This window comes from Chlorocebus sabaeus, chromosome 10 (assembly GCF_047675955.1).
Source record: "Chlorocebus sabaeus isolate Y175 chromosome 10, mChlSab1.0.hap1, whole genome shotgun sequence".
Lineage (NCBI taxonomy): Eukaryota > Metazoa > Chordata > Mammalia > Primates > Cercopithecidae > Chlorocebus > Chlorocebus sabaeus.
Window position 1 is genome coordinate 49,455,812 of NC_132913.1, and position 18,422 is coordinate 49,474,233.

The 18,422-nt window shown below is 37.2% G+C and overlaps 1 long non-coding RNA gene across 1 annotated transcript; it reads left to right on the forward strand.

Moving 5' to 3' along the window:
- The first annotated feature begins 1,684 nt into the window (after positions 1 to 1,684).
- Positions 1,685 to 14,878, forward strand: LOC140712673 (uncharacterized). The gene is made up of 3 exons (XR_012094386.1): positions 1,685 to 3,123; positions 4,797 to 4,946; positions 14,300 to 14,878. It is a non-coding gene; the product is annotated as an uncharacterized lncRNA (long non-coding RNA).
- The last annotated feature ends 3,544 nt before the right edge of the window (positions 14,879 to 18,422 follow it).

Here is an 18,422-nt window from a genome sequence, read left to right on the forward strand (position 1 = left end):
AAGATGTCGAGTTTTTCCATCTGATTTCATGCTTTAGGGAGGTATTGTTTTTATAGAGTCACACATGTGCGTTCGTTTGAGACAATGTGAATGTGTTCTAATTTTCATCCAGACAAGAACTCCCATAAAATTTGGATTTTTAAAATATTATAACATCTTTATTAGCTTTTTTAAAATTTTGGAGTCAAAGTGAAAATGCTTTTGTTAACTTTTTAAAAACATTTAGGAAACTGACTCTTATTCCTACTTTATACTTAACACCCAATCAACATTTTTGTTGAGAAAACAAAAAGGAATCAGACACAGTATGTGCCCTTAAGGAACTTACATTCTAGTACAAATATGGCAGGTCCGTTCTTACATACTTGCTTCCTTTTGCTGCCTAAAGCTCTTGTTCAGAAATAGCCTGAAGTTGAGTTTGTGTTTTGTAGAAAGAGTGTTCTCACTGGTTGGTGATTTCTGCATGAACCTGGGAAGAGGACTGGAAAGGACACATATCACATGCATGTAATCCTCAGTTCAAGTCTAACCTTTGTTAGGACTGAGACTTTTCTCAGAAAGCAATTCTGGGTCTATAAAAATGCTACAAAAGCAGAAAGGATGACGATTTGGCATGTACAAAGGTAAGACCAGCAATTAGGAGAGTAGAGGCTCATCAACTGAGTTCTTTCCAGAGAGGGACCTTGTAAGACTGACTTTGGAATATGACTGCATTCTGGTAAGCCCGCTGGATAAATGAGCTATAACATAAATCCTTAGGTTATAAGGAGGAGAGCTTACTAGAACTGTTTATTAATAGCCAATGTATGTCTGCCAAAAATGATTTTAATTTATATGTTTTCCCAGAAAACACATTCAGCTGTGTATTTCTAGAGTCTGAAGGTAAGACCACGCTGAGAGCATAAGGATGTTATCTTTTTATTTTATGGTGGGGAGATGAAAGAGGGATGTGTTTATTAACCAAAAGCCATGACAAATTATTTAAACACAAGTTACAAGTAAGGGGAATAATGATAGAAGTACAGTAAACATAAGCCTGATTTTATACTCTAAAGTAAAAATTTGCTTCTAGAAAACCTAAAAGCTCCTAATATCCTACCCATTTGATTCCTCAGACTCAATGAACATTTACTGTTTACTGTTATCTACAAAGTGATTTAATGCATTATTTCATTTGATCCATACCAAAACTCATTTTGCTGATTAGGAAACAGCCTAGAAAAACTGGATAACTTGCCGAAGATTTTAACAGGACCCAGTGTTGCTATCTTACATTGCTTCTTTGTGATACTTCCTAAAATTTTATTCCAAAGTGATAAATATATATGTTTTAAAGTTATAATTGACATTTCACCAATTTGCTATTGGGGGACACCTTAAGGTTGTGAGGGTAAAATAATTAAGGCTAAAATATTAATGATCTTCACATCCTGAAAGTATCTTGTTACATATGTCTCAAAAGAACACAATTTCACTGTACGAGGACTGTGTTCAAAATATTAATTTGTTTAGAGTTTTCTTTAAATTGGGGTCTAGTAATCAGATAATTATTTATACAGTGCCTGGGTTAAAAGCTCTTCCTCCAGGGACTTGCTTAAATCAAAGGATTGATCAAAATACCCATCAACGAAGAGATTTTTGAGTTCCAAGCTAGAAAGAGTCCTGAGGTCTTCAAAGCTCAAAATAACTATCACATAGTTATAGATCTGGAAGAAATGGCATAATATAGCATCAGTGGGAAATGATATAGCTCAAACTATTTTTTGAATCTGATCTCTTTTCTAAAACCACAAGTGTTACATAAGGAAGAATATAAAGCCACATGACTCCCAGTTTGTTATTGGTATCTGCTACCTTCATAAAAGTTGTAATTAGATGTCAGTGTTTCATTATCCTAATTAGGGCAAGGCCTCCTTGGAGACCCAAAGGATTAACTATCAAAATGGGATTAGAAAAGAAACAGAACAGAGACACAACCCATTTCTTTGAGTGCTGAGGGTACAAAGACTCAGAAGAGAAATCAATGCTTCATTGTCATTTAAACAGGGAAATACTACATCTCTTTAGAAGTGGTTAACCTACAAGAAGACTGTTTAAACAGTATAAATAGAATGTTTAAGCACCTATAGACTTTAACATAACTTATTAACACATATTGCTTTTTCACTAGCATTTTCAGGTTAGAGAATATTACTACTACTAGTTAATGTCTATTGAATACTTTTATTGATCATGACGTTTCTTCTCAGCACTTTGCATGTGCTATCGTCTTTCATCCCCAGAACATTCATACTATTACTATCCTCATTTTACAGATGAGGACACGGATGCACAGAAAATCTAAATAACTTCCCCGAAGTCCCACAACTTATGAGTGGTAGGGATGGGATAAACCCAGATAGTCTCACATTATAACACAATTGGATTGACCCATGCTTAGGGCTCTCAGAGGACGGTATATATTGGTACAGTGATTGGGATGTATGATCCAGCTGGAACTAGGAAGAGTTGAAGATGGAAGGAAAAAATACATGGGCTAAAAAACTGGACATTTTGATGAGTTCAAAGTATAAGTCCTAGTAGTAACTAGCAGTAGGATAGGAAATAAAAGAGATTTTTTACCAGATAGCTGCAGGTTGTATTTAAGATTTCAGTTCAAGTTACAACGAGACCTAAGGTATGGTCACAGAAGTAAGTAGCTGAGATAGAAGAAAGAAGTGAAGGTCCTTAGAGATATAGTTGGCAAAGCAGTGAGAGGCTAAGGTATCCTTTGGGATGTTCATGTAGGAACTTAATTCACCTCAAATTATGTCAATAATTAAGGGCAGCAGAGAAATGCCCTGTGTTATATCCCCAATTCTGTATAAAATGGATGGAGAGATTTCCAGTTTAAGATGCCATATTGAACATATACATTGATCTCTTTGCCTTTGGAAACTCCATTAAGCTGATTGTAAAGGACGAAAAGGATACTGACATGACAATGAAGAGACTGAAGAAGTATCATCAATGGATAAAGCAAAACAGAAATAGCAGCTGCCTGGACCACGCCTAGAAAGGAATCATTTTGCCTGGCAGAAGCATGAAACAGTTCCATATTTCAGATGGCATTTACCACTGAGGGTAAGAAAGGGAGATGGGGGCTGAAAAAAGAGGACTGTTTGGAAATCCATACCTGGACTCTTCACCTCTGGGTGAAAAAAAAAAAAAAAAAAAAAACAATCTGCAGCTAAGCATTTATCCTAGGAGCATGTATAGGAGTCAGTGCACCAAAGTCAATCCAGTCCTCCAGTTTAATGGCTTTCTGACCTTTATCCTTAAACCCACCAACTGTATACCAGGATCTCGCCAGTCTCACCTCATTCTTAATCTGCAACAAAAATAAGAATCAGTAGACAAGAATATTTTTTAAAAAGAAAAAAGAAAAAGAATCAAAACCCCAAAACGTGAAAGAAAAAACAATTTTTTAAGCAAGATGAATAAATTTTGAAAATGACCATAGAGATAATTCTGGGAACAGAGGCCTTTTAAAATGTTTGAATTAGCATTCTCAGTGAGATTCAACAAGATATTGCCACAATTTAGAGACCAAGTTTAAAAAATGTAACATTCGAAAAAACTTCTTATGATAGATAAGTTTATGTGTCAACTTACTGGGATAATAGATAAATTTGTGTCAACTTGCCAGGAAAAGGAATGCCCAGATAGCAGGTAAAACTATTTCTGAGTTTATCTTTGAGGATGTTCCTCGAAGAAATTAGCATTTGAATCAGTATCGAGAAAAGAAGATCAGTCCTTAACAGTGTGGGTGGAAATCACTCAATCTACTGAAGGTCTAGATTGAACAAAAGGGCAAAGGAAAGATGATTCTCTCTCTGTTCTTGAGCTGGAACGTCTATCTTGTCCTGCTCTAAGATCCTGGTTCTCAGACCTTCTGACTCTGAAACGTACACCAGGGCCCTTCCCCACTTTTAACCTCTATAATTGCATAAGGCAACCCATAATAAGTCTCCTCTTATCTACCTATCTAACATCTATCTATCATCTATCTATCTATCTATCTATCTATCTATCTATCTATCTATCTATCTATCATCTATCTATCTATCATCTATCTATCTATCTATCATCTATCTATCTATCTATCTATCTATCTATCTATCTATCTATCTCCCATTAGTTCATTTCTCTGAAGAATCTTGATGAATATGCTCTAAGGTATTGAAAATATGATCACCAAAATTTATTTAAATCAAAATAGGTTTTGTGAAATAAAATCGAGGAAGCCCCTCAGAACAGAAAGGTAAAGTTGGATAATATAATGGAAAGTTAAGAGACATAAAATATAAACTCAGGAAGTTTGAGGAATAAAGGGCAAAGAAGGCAGAGGGGAAGAGGCTATTACAGGATGAATGCAAGGGGATTTCCCCAAACTGTAGAAGAAAATATGTTTTTCAGGGCCCACAAAATATCCAGCACAAAATATGATAAAAGACTTATACTTAAACACATAATTGTGAAATTCTATGATATTGATTATAAAGATAAAATTTTATATTCTTCCTTAGAAAAAAAAATAAGTATCATGTGAAAGAATCAAAAATTGGACTGACCACACACTTGTCACTGCCAGTCAGATTCTGCAAAACAATAGATCTATTTTTTCAAAGTTCTGAAATAAAATACTAATCAAACTAGAATCTACTTAACTAAGACACTGTTAAATATGAGGACAAAATAAAAGATTTTCAGATGTGTGATAAATCAGAGTTTATACTCCGAGCATTCTTTTGTAGAAAGGAACTCAGGGGTGTATTTCAGCAAAATAAAGAAGTAAAGTACGAGAGTCATCACTCAGAGAGCAAATGACGAGACCAGATGCTAACAACAAACGTTGTGTGACTTCCTATCTCCAGCCACTTCTGAAGTCAGATCTACTTTCTTGAGTAAGCAATTTTTTTTCTAAGTTTGTGTTGTTTTTCATACCATTTGGAACCAAGAGTCCTGGTAGTCACAATAATGTTTGGAGGTACTAGATGGACTGTAAAAGCAGAATCTCTAAGTACCTTCTTCGCTGAACAGCATGGGAATTGGTGCCACAGAGAAAGAAATGTGATCCTACCAAACCAGTTAGCTCAAGAGCAATGCTGAAGTAGTCATAGTAATTTAAACTGTTTATTGGTTTAAAATTTTTAGAAGTCACTGAAACCTTTATAGTCAGAGAAATTGTCAATCTTAACAAGTATAAAAGTAAATGTATGTGTAACCAAAGTTGGGAAGTGAAAGAGAGTGAAGAAAGGTAGGTAAGGAAGACAGAGGGCAGGAAAGCCCATGTCCTCATCTCCCAAAGCAGATAGTGAAGAGATCTCACCTGTGAAGACCAGAATAAGAATTGGAGGCACACATAACAGTCCCTGCCATGTTATCACCAAATGGTGTTGAGAGCACATTGTAGGAAGGGAAATACATTCATAGAAATACAGAAGCCACAAGATTTTTAAATGTAATTTCAGAACTTCAAAAATAAGTCTACAAACTCATGTGATGGATATTAGGTCTATTCCTAACTAGTCTTATACTATAGATGAAATTTGTGCTTGGCGTCTTTTTCCCTTTTTAGGAACATTTGCTCCACAGTGCAGTAAAAAAATAAAAATAAAAATGGGTAAAGGACCAAAGCAGGCAGTTCATTCAGGCAAATCCACACATTCACAAAAGGTGAAAATATAAAATTAAAAATGTTAAATATTTCAAAATAGGATCATTTTAATTTGGATTATCAGAGATTAAAAAGACTAGAGAACCCTACAGCTACTGGTAGCAAGGCTGTAGAGAAGCTGGCACTTTCATACTCAGCTGGTGGTAGAAGAAGGACTGAAAACTTTCTGGAGGGAAATTTAGGAGTAAATGTCAAAATTACACATATGTTTTGGTATAGCAAACCTAACTCTAGGAATGTGCTTTAAGGTTAACATGGATAAGTGTACAAAGATGCAAATTCAAGAATATTTTTTGAAACTTTGTTTACAGTATCCAGAAATTAAAACTATTTAAGAATTCATCCAGACAAAATTAGACAAATAAATTATGTAACACGTAAAAATGAAGGATACAGGTCTAAATTGGTTGACATGGAAAATGTCTAAAATCTGTTGCTTAGTATATATAATATGACTTTATTTTTGTGGAGGGGAAGAAGGAAATATTTATGTAGCTGTGTACATAGTGGAAACTGTAGAAATACATGTCTCAGAGCCATGAGTACCAAGGTGGGGCTTGGTGCCATGGTGTGTCCTGGAAGCAGATAAGGAAAGCGGTGCAATGTCTACAGTATATTTATAAATAGTAGTAAATATCACTAAAAGTTGGTCTTCTGTTTATTATCACTATGTCCAGAAATTCTAAACTATTTTCAAGATAGAACACTTTTTCCTGCTGAGGCAGATGACTCTGCTCCTACTGTACCCCTTCCTTGGTGTGCTAATCTATCAGAGGTCAAAAATATGTATCCCAGTGAGAAAATAAAATTAGGTGAGAGGGCGAGCTGATCAAGAAAGTTATAGAACATATTTCTTTGTGTAAGTAAAAAATACCAAGTCAAGTTTAGGACCTTCCAGTCCTTGCCTGGTCTGCCATGTGGACTTCCTGGACTCCCTGTCCTCCAGTTTGGCCCATGGCCCATCAGAGGGAGCCTGGGGTCCACTCTCCACAAAACTGCCGGCCATGCCACAAATGCAGCCTTTTTCTTTCATGAGCTTGAACGATTTTTTAAAAGTCTTATTCCCATGGCAAGTTTGAATTTTAAAAGAGAATCACTAAAAATGCCATGCTTTAATCTAAAGTAATGAATATCTTAACAGTGGTGAATTCAGGCAGCATGGCTGGCTGATGGGAAAGTTATGTAACTATTTCAGTAAGTAGATTTTAAGGCAGTAAAGAGTCTGGGAAAGGAGGAGACAGAAATTTGTGTAGCACATCTTACATCATATCATCATATCATACAGTTACCATGAGTAAGGCCAGGCCTCAGGTTTTCCAGATATAAATGAGATACTATCATAACAAAATTAACTGGCCCTGACTCAAAGTCTGTGTAGTTTTAAGCCCATACATACATAATGTTTCTTATGCTTCTGGTAGAAGGCCCTGGGAAAGAAAAAGAGAATGATAGGAACATAAGATTTATGGATGAAAAAATAATAAAGACATTACCAAAATGGGCTAAGTCCTTGCTCAAATGTTACCTTCTAAATTAGGCCCAATTCCCCATTTAAAATCAGCTCCCCTTAGCTTCTCATTTTTCTGATCTTACTTTTTCCCCCCCATAGATCTTACTACCATCCAACATCTTATAACATGTATTGTTTTTATTGCTTATTGCCTCTTTTCCCTGCATGGAGCTCCATGAGGGCAAGTACTTTTGTTTGTTTTGCTCATATATCCCAAGAGCTGAGGAACAATGCTTGGCATAAAATAAGTATTTAATCAGTATTGTTGCCTGAATGAATGAATGAATGAATGAATGAATGTAGGACAGAGAGGATACCTAGCTGTCCTGCGGCCCTCTGTGGCCCAAGCTAGATGACACCAAGAGGGAGCACTTCCAGGTGTGACCAGGAAAGGGTCAAGCTCCTTTTTTTAATTAAACGATTAGATGTTAACCATTATTATCTAAAAATGGTCATTTAATCCTTGTGCTACTGCTTCAGGGTGCCTTTCAAGATAAATTGCAGGTTTTAAAAAAATTGTAATGCGGAGAACTAGTAATAGGTGAGTTTACTGCAGCTATTCAGTTATTTTTCCTGAGAACTGAGGAAAGCTTACCAGCTATTTATGAGAAGTATCTGTTTCATGCATTAGTAAAGTGAGAATTAGTTGAACTCCATGTCTACTTCCTTTTGACATTTTAATTAGTGAAATTTGAATGAATGTATAATCTAATAATACTGTGATCCAATGTGATTCTTTTCAGCAATTTGTAGTTTATATAAAAATATATGGTAGTACTAGAATACTATAATTAATTATAATAACAATCATTTGATTAAATTCTGGAAATGCTAGAAATCTCAAAAAATCCTTGTCAGGTTCATGTGCCAAAACTGTGGAACTCTTTTTTTAACAAGTGATTTACCATGCTCTTGGGGGATGACTTGGTATAACATCAATTTTAGTAGCAATGCTAAGCTGATGTAGACAAGGAGTTGTCTGGGGGCCTCTGAGCTCTGCAAAGCCTATGGGGCCATCTGGACCATCAGGCTGCTGAGGGATTGAGCTTTCCCTCCAATTGGCACAAACTCTGATGCAGCAAGTTCTCCCTTTCATGCTGCCTCCTCCTCCAGACTCATCCTCTGGAAGAAAGCGTCACAGGGGAGGGAGTTGTGAAGAAGGATGGAGGAAGCAGTAGGCAGGAGAAAGGAAAGCCGGGGAAGGTGGACTCTCTGGAACTGCACAATCTGTTCAGGCATTAATTTACTGTCCTATTATGTGACTGCCACTACCAAGGGCAGGACTTTGTGTAGCAGACAAGCCCAAGTTTTAAGACAAAGAGGATTTGATCTCCCTACACCCCATCTTTTAAAGTGTTAAAAGACTACCAGACAGGACTAGACTACCAGTCTAAGGCAGTGAAGAGAGTGTTTTGGGAAAGCAGGGACCCACAGACACCAGCATGGGGTCATAAATATAAAGGCTAGAAGGGTGGAATTTCCCTGAGGAAGAAGAAAGAAAATGAAGGCAATGATTGCATTAAAAGATGAAGCTACTAATGTCAATGGCAGGACTGCTCTGCATCTCTACCCATGCAGATCAGCCCTGGAGAGTCAGGAAAAGTAAAGACAAGACAGTATTCTGGTGGTGTCAATACGTGTATGGGCTACCATATTGTGCCATTGATATCTTTTTCATTTGGGGATATATTTCTCATGCTTTGACCCAATGCTGTTGCTGAAACTCAGTTTTGACCATGCCCTTTACTCAGTTGTCACTTTGATCTTTGGGAAAAATATAGGGAAAGAAAGGCAATGGGAGTGAGCAGACATGAAGAGCCAGAGGGTCAGAGTATGTCCTAGCCTTGCTCGCATGTGGGGAAGTATAAGACACAAAAATGAATCAGAGCCTTGTTCTACTTTTCCTCCCCTACCTCAAACACTGCTAATGATCTTGCCTTGGTAAAAAAGAGACTACTTTATATTCTCTTTTAAACTGAGTTTCCTGGAAACAGATTTTGAGATGAAGAGATGCAAACAGAGTTAGTTAATTTTTTTGGAAGGAGTAAGGGGGAGTTGCTCTTACAAGAGACACCTGTAGGAAAGTGAAGGAAACAGGATGGGGCAGAGTGAAATGCTGAACTGCAGTACAGTGGCAAAGGAGGCCTCCGTCAACCCTTCAGAGACTTCAGGATTTGGACTGTCCCTTCAGAGTTGTCTCAAGTAGAGTAAATGAAACAGACTTATGCCCCTCATCAGTCATTATTTGGCTTCAGGCTACCCTCCAGAGGGCATAGCCTGAGGGAAAGTAGTTCCCCACAGCCTAGGACAATACCCATCAAGAGAGGCAGCTGTGAACTGTCAGCAGCCATATTCATAGCCCCAGGAAGGTGAGTACCTTGACCCTGAAGAGGGAATCTTCACAAAAAATCTGTCTTGGTCCATTCCTCTGCTATAACAAAATACCTGAGACTGGGTAATTTATAAACAATAGCAATTTATGTCTCACAGTTCTAAATGATGCAAAGCCCAAGATTAAAGCATTGGCATTTGGGTGTCTGGTGAGGGCCTTCTTGCTGTGTCTTCATATGACAAAGAGTGGAAGAGCAAAAGGAGCCTAATAGCTCACTCCCATAAGCCTTTTTATAAGGGCATTAATTCCACTCATAAGGACAGAGCCCTCATAGTCTGATCACCTCCTACAGACCCTTCTTAATACTATCACATTGGGTCTTAGGTTCCAACATGTAAATCTTTAGGGGACACACACTTTCAAACCATAGCAGGACCACAGTGTCCATTATGTAGTCTTACGATTAATTGTTTTATGATATAAAAATGGGCGCAACCAGAAAGAGAAGACTTCAAGGAGTTAAGAGAAAAATAAGGGACTTTAAAGCCGGCTAATAACCCTCAAGAAGAAAACTAGGACTTCATATTTAAACAAACTGTGTCTATGTCTTTCTTAAAAAAATGAAATGTCTAGAACTGCACTATCTGGTACTGTAGCCACTAGCCACATGTATCTATTGAGCACTTGAAATGTGGCATGTACAAATTGAGATGTGCTGTAAGTGTAAAATAGCACATCACAACAATTTTTAAAGACTTAGTAGGAAAAAAGTGAACTATCTTATTAATAATTTTTATATTGGTAGCATGTCTATAATATTTTGACTATATTGAATTAAATGAGTTATTAAATTTAATTTTACCTACTTCTTGTGACTTTTTAAAATGTAGCTATTAAAAAATTTAAATTAGTTATGTGTATCCCACCATAGTTTTATTGGACAGAGCTTGTCCAGGATAATCTTAAAGTCTGATAAAGTTGTTATCTCAGGCCACAGACTATAGCAGAGTAAAAATGGAAAAAGCAACATAATGGACATTCTCGTTACACAACATTCTCAGTAACACATTTCCCTGGCCTTTCTAAATTGGTAACCTTTTGGGCTCCTCATTTGGCTATTGAGAGGCTGTATTAGCTCAAGCTGCCACGCAAAATGCCAAAGACTGAGTGGCCTGAACAACAGAAATTAATTTTCTCCTCACAGTTCTGGAGACTGTAAGTCTAAGATCAGGGTGTCAGCATGGTCAGGTTTTGGTGAGGGCTCTCTTCCTGGCCTGCAGATAGCCACCTTCCTACTATATAATCACAAGGCAGAAGGATGGGGGAGCAGGAGGAGCTCTCTGGTTTCTTCTTTTGCAAGGGCACTAATCCCATCATAAGGGCCACACCTCATTACCTCATCTAAATCTAATTAACTCTCGAAGGACCCATCTCCAAATACCATCACAGTGGGAGTTGAGACTTAAGTATATGAATTTGGAGTTCATAAAAAAAATTCAGTTCAAAACAGAGACCAAGATAGCACCTAGGTCATGCCACTAGTTTGCCCTCATTGATAGAGCGGCAATGAACATAGTAAGTACTCAAGACTCATTATGTCACTCTCCTAGGGAACCAGAATCTCTGGGAAGTAAAAAGGTTTGCTCTATTCCTATTCAAAAGAGATTCTGACTTGCTTTAAACATTTTCCTCAGGACAAGAGAACTATATCTGCCATGGCTCAGTGTGGACAGACTATGAAACAGCTGGAGCCCAGTGAGCAAGTTTTTGGGTACAATAAAATAGTTATTCCATATGCCAGGAATATGACTACATTTGGCACTAGTTGATGACCAAGCAGAACTATGAGTCATATTTAGGGCAAAAATAAGGTGATGCAAATAAATTACTTGCATTTGTTTCTATCACCAACTGTGCTATACTTTCATATTTATTTTATTTATTGCCATCAATGTCATGCTAGCCTCCTTTCCCCAGCTCATGATTTTATTTGAACGTCATCCAGAGCCACTCATTCCTCCCATTCCCCCTCCCACTGCCAATGACCAAATCCAGATTTTTGTTAACCTCAGCTAGAATGACTGCAACCAGATTTTTCCTTGATCTTTTTCCTTCCACTTTTTTTCTTCAATCTTTGATTTAGCCTGTTAACTCCTTGTAGGTCATCTTTTCTAAAACATGCCATTTTCCTGCTCAAGAATAACTTCATATTTGTTACCAATTGAACCCAGATACAGTATAGCATTCTAGTACACAAGCAAAATGTGTTAGGCTTTCTTCTTCTTTCTTGTTCTTTATCTCTTTTTGGAAAACACTTCTTACTCCTTTCCCATCTTTAAATTATATTAAATATGGATCTAACACCTCATCATTTGAATTATTTATTTATTCTAATTCAGAATCTTTTCTAAAATAATCTGGAACTTCTCTTGATTGCTCCCTGACTTTTATAAACTCGACAGTGCCTATAATTTGTATACCATTTGTTGTTGTATGCCTATATTTTTTCTAATAATTTTGTACCTATAATCATTGGACTCTCAACCAATTTGTTAACTCTCTCAGGTCAGAGATTACATTTTATATCTCAAATCCGAAAAGGAAATTAACATTTGTTGAATGCCTCCTCTGTGCCAGTAACTGTAAAACGTTCAACATTTGTTATTCAGAATTCTCTGAGTCCACGTTTTTGTGTGTGTGCATGTGCTCCCTTCATCATTTCCACGTTGCCCTGCCAGACAGCCCCGACTACTCATGCCAAATAACACCAAACCAAGTAAGTAGCAAGTTTACTAGTGTTTTAGGACAATGATGCTGGAATTTCCACTAGTTATTTCTTCTACTTGGGTTCCAGATTCCTGCCTGTTCCAAGGACTTTGTCTTTCTTCAACATTTTCTTGCTTCCTTTCTATCTCCTTCTAAATGATCCTGTTTTGTGCAAAACAGGTAAGCTATTTCTTTGATATTTCTTTGATTCATTCACAGTAGAGTCACAACAAGGTCTCATCTTAAAAAATAAATTCACCTGTTAGGGGGTTTCTAAAGCAAAGACAGTTTCTCTTTCTGTCTCTCTCTTTCTCTCCCTAAAACAAAGGCAGTTTAGTTTTTTGCAAGCTATAATTTTTTAAAAATTACTATGCAAACATTTTCTCATTTAATCCTCCCAACAATCCATTTCACAGCAGCTAGTGATACACATTTAATGCTTACTATGCACCAGGCACTATTCTAAGTGTATTATTCATATTATTTCATTTAACCTGCACTATAAACACAAGACACAGGTATTGTTATTATTCACATTTTACAGACTTGGAGTGAAGATAAGCACTTTGTCTAAGAGTAAGCAAAAGAGCTGGAATAAAAACCTAGGCAGTCTGATTCCAGAGCCCAAACCCTTGATGTTGCTGTCCTGGCCCACAGAGAAGGAAGCAGACATAAGAGATTAAGTGATCTTCTGTGGTCACTCGGATGGTGACTAATATTACTGAAGTCCTTGCTCTGGCTGCCAGGGTCTCATGTTCCATTCTTTGCTTTGTTAGGGAAAGCATTATTGTCCTTCCCTTGTCGCCCTCACTTGGCTTCCCCAACAGGTATTTAATGTAACTTAATTGTGTATATTAAATTCATGGAGATCTGAAGGGGAGGTCAGTACTTTTATAAGACTTACCCTCAATTTCTCCTTTTGTTTGATTTCCTCATATCCTGTCTATCAACAAATTTGCCACCAGTATGCCTCTTTTCTAGTTCATTCCATCACTATCCCCCTATTCCACACAATAGACTTGCCTAGTACCATCTAACTGCTCTCTCGGCTTCTATTTTGTCCCTTTCAACCAATTTGTCAGAGTAGCTGGAGTGTATATCACTTCTTGTCACTCTCTGGATGAAAATCTCCACCGGCTTCTGATTATCCTCAGACTGAAATCCAGCTCTAGACAGTGGCCAACGAGGCCCTGTGTGAGCTGGCTCTGCCGGTTTTTCCAATCTCATTTTAGGTCATTCTCGTTACTCATCACTCTTCAACCACCCTGGCCCTGTTGCAGTTCCTTGAACATTCCAGGTTTTCTTCACGTGGGACTCAGCCTATGCAGTTGTTTTTGTCTGGGAAGCCTCTTCCCTCCACCCTTTAACATGGTCCTTTTCTTGTTTTCCAAGTCACCCTCTAAAATGTCACCTCCATTCTGAGTCCTCCCTTAACCTTTATATTCGTTACATGCCATCTCTGTTTCTTATGTAATAGATGGATAAATAAATGGTGAGTAGATCCACTGGAGAATGGGTATATAAAACAGATGATATTGAACAGATAAATAAGTGCAATGACTACTAGATCCATTGGAGACATAAAGCAAAAGTACATACAATGACTAGAAAACAAGTCTAAGGTAATATGTAAAAAATGTTTGTCAGTGTGTACAGTTTAAAAGCATGATGTGTGAGGGAAGCTAAAATAAAAGAGAGAAGATTAACCTAGGGGCTTACTCAGAGATGATTTATTGGAGGTAGGGAGACTTTGTTGTGAAATACTGCATGGTTTTGGACTGGAGGAAATTTTTATGCATAGAGGGAAACTGTAAGAAATCTAACTTGATAGGATCAGAGAGGTTATGCTGGAAGGTAATAATAATAACAATGTGGGGTCAATTTTTGATGGACACAAAAAGTGACATGTTCATATAGCAATTGTAAATTTATGTTAGTAATTGATTTTTTTTTTTTTTTTTTTTTTTGACAGAGTCTCTCCCTGTCACCAGGTTGGAGTGCAGTGGCACGATCTCGGCTCACTGCAACCTCCATCTCCCAGGTTCAAGTGATTCTCCTGCCTCAGCTTCCCGAGTAGCTGGGACTACAGGCATGGACCACCATGCCCAGCTAATTTTTGTATTTTTAGTAGAGACGGGGTTTCACCACGTTGGCCAGGATGGTCTCTGTCTCTTGACCTCGTGATCTGCCTGCCTCAGCCTCCCAAAGTGCTGGGATTACAGGCGTGAGCCACCACGTCCAGCCTAGTGATTGATTTTTTTTTAAAGTGTGGTAGAAATTTCACAGTCTAATACTGTCATTGTTGCTCAAAAGATTTTTGAATATTTCCTGTGAAATGGCCCAGAGAGTATGATACGCATTTTTTTCTCATTTATTTCCTCTAGCAAATTTCTGCTCTTTTGCATTAATGTCATTTTTGAAAATAGACAAAAGTTATGTAGAGCCAAACCCAGTGAATGAAATAGTGATATGCTATTACTCATATCTAGGGTCAAATGTAATACCTCACTCTAATTATATTAATATCTTTATCTATATCTAGCTAGTTTTCCATCTATCTACCTTTGTATCTAGCTATCTATTCAATATGTTAATCTATTTAATATGTCAATAGTGTGCTCAGAAGGGCTTACAACTGAAGACATTCCAAGACTTAGTGAGGAAGTTCAGCATAACTGGAATTTGAATACACCTCCCAAGGGGGAAAAACTTTCATTTACAAATATGGGTTCTGGTGCTTTTTTAAAAAATAAAAATTAAAAAAAAACTCTTCCTACTTTTTTTAAGCTCCATTTTTTACTTAGCGCATAAGATTCTAAACATCTGTATTGCATGTAAATAGGCAGATTTTATAAAAAGAAAAGTGTCATTTTAAAGAATTGGCTACATTGGTCAAGTCAGATTTCTGAGGGAAATCTAAAGGATTTCTGTCCTCAAAGTCACAATACAGTGATTTTTTATAAGAGACGCAATGCTTGCTTTGGGATTCTAATGGGAACATTAATATGTCTCGTAAAAATAAGGAATCCTTAAATGAATAATTTGTGTACAACACTACAGATAGTGCCTGGCACATATGGTATATTTAGTAAAAATTGGTTCCTTTTCCACTAATCATGGTTTGAGAATTCAATATCCTCTATAGTTTTATTTTACCTTTATCAGTGGTAACCTGCATGTTTTGAACAGGAGCAGGTACAGAAGTTCGGTAACAGGGGACCAGGGTAGGGAGAGCGTCCAGGTAAGTGGCTAATACATGCTGGGCTTAATACCTAGGTGATGGATTGATAGGTGCAGCAGACCACCATGGCACACGTTTACCTATGTAACAAACCTGCACATCCCACACATGTATCCTGAACTTAAAAAAAAAATTAAATACAATTTTTAAAAAACAAGAAGTTCAGTAACATTGTCTTTTATAGGAGATAGAAATTTTTGTTTCCGTTACTAGTATTGCAAAAGGGGTGTTTGGATTGAGAAAATTAAACTATCTTGTTATAAAATCCATTCTGTGATGTTTCTAAATTATTCGGTTAGAGAATTGGTCAGATGTGCTTGAGTCATTTCCTGTGTGAAATTGAATGCTCATACATAAGAGCAATTGGCTCTTTGGAAATTATAACTTCTTATGAAGTAATTCTCATATTTCGTTAGTTATGATTGAATCAGTCTGAGTCCAGTCTGAAGGGAGAAACCACATAGTAATATGAACAGATAAAGTTTGATATAAATAATTATGAACTATATCAGTATTGAAGTAACAGAGGATTACCTAATAAGAAGTAAAAATAATTATAAATGACATAGAAATAGCAGATATATGAAGCAGCCACCACTGTTAGACCTGAGAGAGAGCATGCAAGGCTGAAATCAAGGCGTTACTGGAGAAGGCAGTTATGGGTGTGGGTCACTGAATGGTGGAGAAGTTGCTGTGGTGCCAATGGAACTTGCTGGAAATGTTCCCCCTAGGGTGCTAGGGAAAGCTGTTCATGAGGTGTCACTTGAGGCACTCAACACAAAACTGCCTGAGGAGGTGCCAGCAGAGTTGCTGGCCACTGAACACTGCTGGCTGCAGTGCACTGTAAGACCTTGCTGCTGGAGAAAGCCACATAGACTACAGGAACTGGATGCTAGAGAAGCCACCCACACTGCAGGAGCTGGCTAAGCAAGCACACAAGAAGCAGGAAGCAAAACCCAACCCTTTTTTCCTGCAATGCCTCTCCAGTCCCTCCCATATGCAAAGCCTAATATCTTGCCAGGAGGCAAAGAAAAAATATTTAAAGGGCCCAGATGCATTTTCAGAGACCTGACAAAAAAGTTGAATTTGGAGATAAAAGTCAACAAATTGATAACTGGCACTGTTGTTTTCTGATATTGTAGGGACTAAAAATATTAATATGAATATTCACAGAAATTCCCCCTCCCCCATTCCCATTTCTAAGATATAAAAACCATTTGTGGTTCAGGCATCCATCAAGTCTGGGATACTGAACAGAGTGAGGCAAAGAAATAAACATAGTAAAACCATATTGATTTACATTATGAAGGAAGCTATCAGGGAGACCTTGGGAGAAGGGGCCAGGGAGATAAACAGCTACACATGATGATTTTAGGAACATAATTTTAAGGAGAAGTACACTAAGAAGTAGTGTTCATGCTATACTAAATGGTTCTTTGGGAAATACAGAGTTAAAATAATTTTTTAAAATATTGTATAATGTATAATTTTTCTTTGGAACTTTTTCATTTGCATGTCAGGAATAAACCTTTAAGTTGGTTTTATATTAATTTAGACACTGTTGTTGAGTTTCTTCTAAATACAACTCCCTGCTGAGAGAAACCACGAAGAGGCCCAGCTTCAATTGGGTTACACTGATCACAACATTTTAAAGCATTGCAGATCTACTTGAAGGTGAGATTGGAAAGTGCTGAGCCGTATTTATTAATTCATAACTTTTAAATCCAAGTTAAAGCCTGGATGGTAGATGAGGCTATGGGAAGAAGACCATTTTTGGAAAGTAACACTTATGTGTATATATTGATGATATGTATCTTTTTGTTATGTCCATAGAAGATCTGGACATTAAATTGTCCCCCAGTTACACTGAATAGCATATTCATAGCAGCGATGTTTCATTGCAGATACTACTTAATTTTTTGGGATGAGTCTTTTGAGCTAACCATTGATGAAAGGGAGAGGCTCCAATCTTGTTTGTATCCTACTTAAATGTTAAACATAGATCTAAAATTCACTATTAGTATGCTATACCGTTACCCTATCCACACAGTAGACTTGCCTAGTGTCATCTAACTGCTCTTTTTGCTTCTATTTTGTACTACTGCAACTTATGTAGACTGTTTTTGAGGTGTCAACAAATATCAGGTTTTTTCATCTATGTTTTTCATAGTAGTAGCTGAGGCTACTACAATTGCTGGTATTCTTCGGGCAACTCCTGCTCCTATATTCTATACATTAATTCCTATGAGGTGACAACAACTAAACATGCTCCATGAAATATCCAAATTTTCATTAGAGTCCCTCAAGGTTGATATTATTATAGTTCCCTATGGTCTCAGAGAGATTAAGTGGCTTGCCCAATCACAAAGCCAGTGAGGATCCAAACCCAAGTTTGTCTCACTCTGTGCTGTCCCTATAAAAAGGCTGTCCCTATAAAATATATAAAATCATCTATCTAGTAAGACTAAGTAGAAATGCACAAACTGAAGAATGCAGAAGAAGTTTCAAATAAACTTCATAAGTCTTAGAAGGAAAAAACTAATTTTCTTATTTCTTTATTGTTATGACTCACATAATTGTTAGCCAGATTTTGGGAGTGAGCGTTTTATCACGCTCAGGAGGAGGGAGAGATACCTTCCATACATTTCTCTCCATTCCAGTTTAGAAAATGTGAACGTGCTAGATTCTGGGAAGTGACATTTGGGTTTTGTGTTTGAAGACCATAAAGGGTATCTGCTGAAGAGTTGGCAAAGAACAACTTCTAACCACGTTCAGAGGCACTCATTTGAGAAAGGATAAGGGAGACCAGAAAAGACTATAGCAAGAGCATTTGGTAGAATGTATCAGTAATACC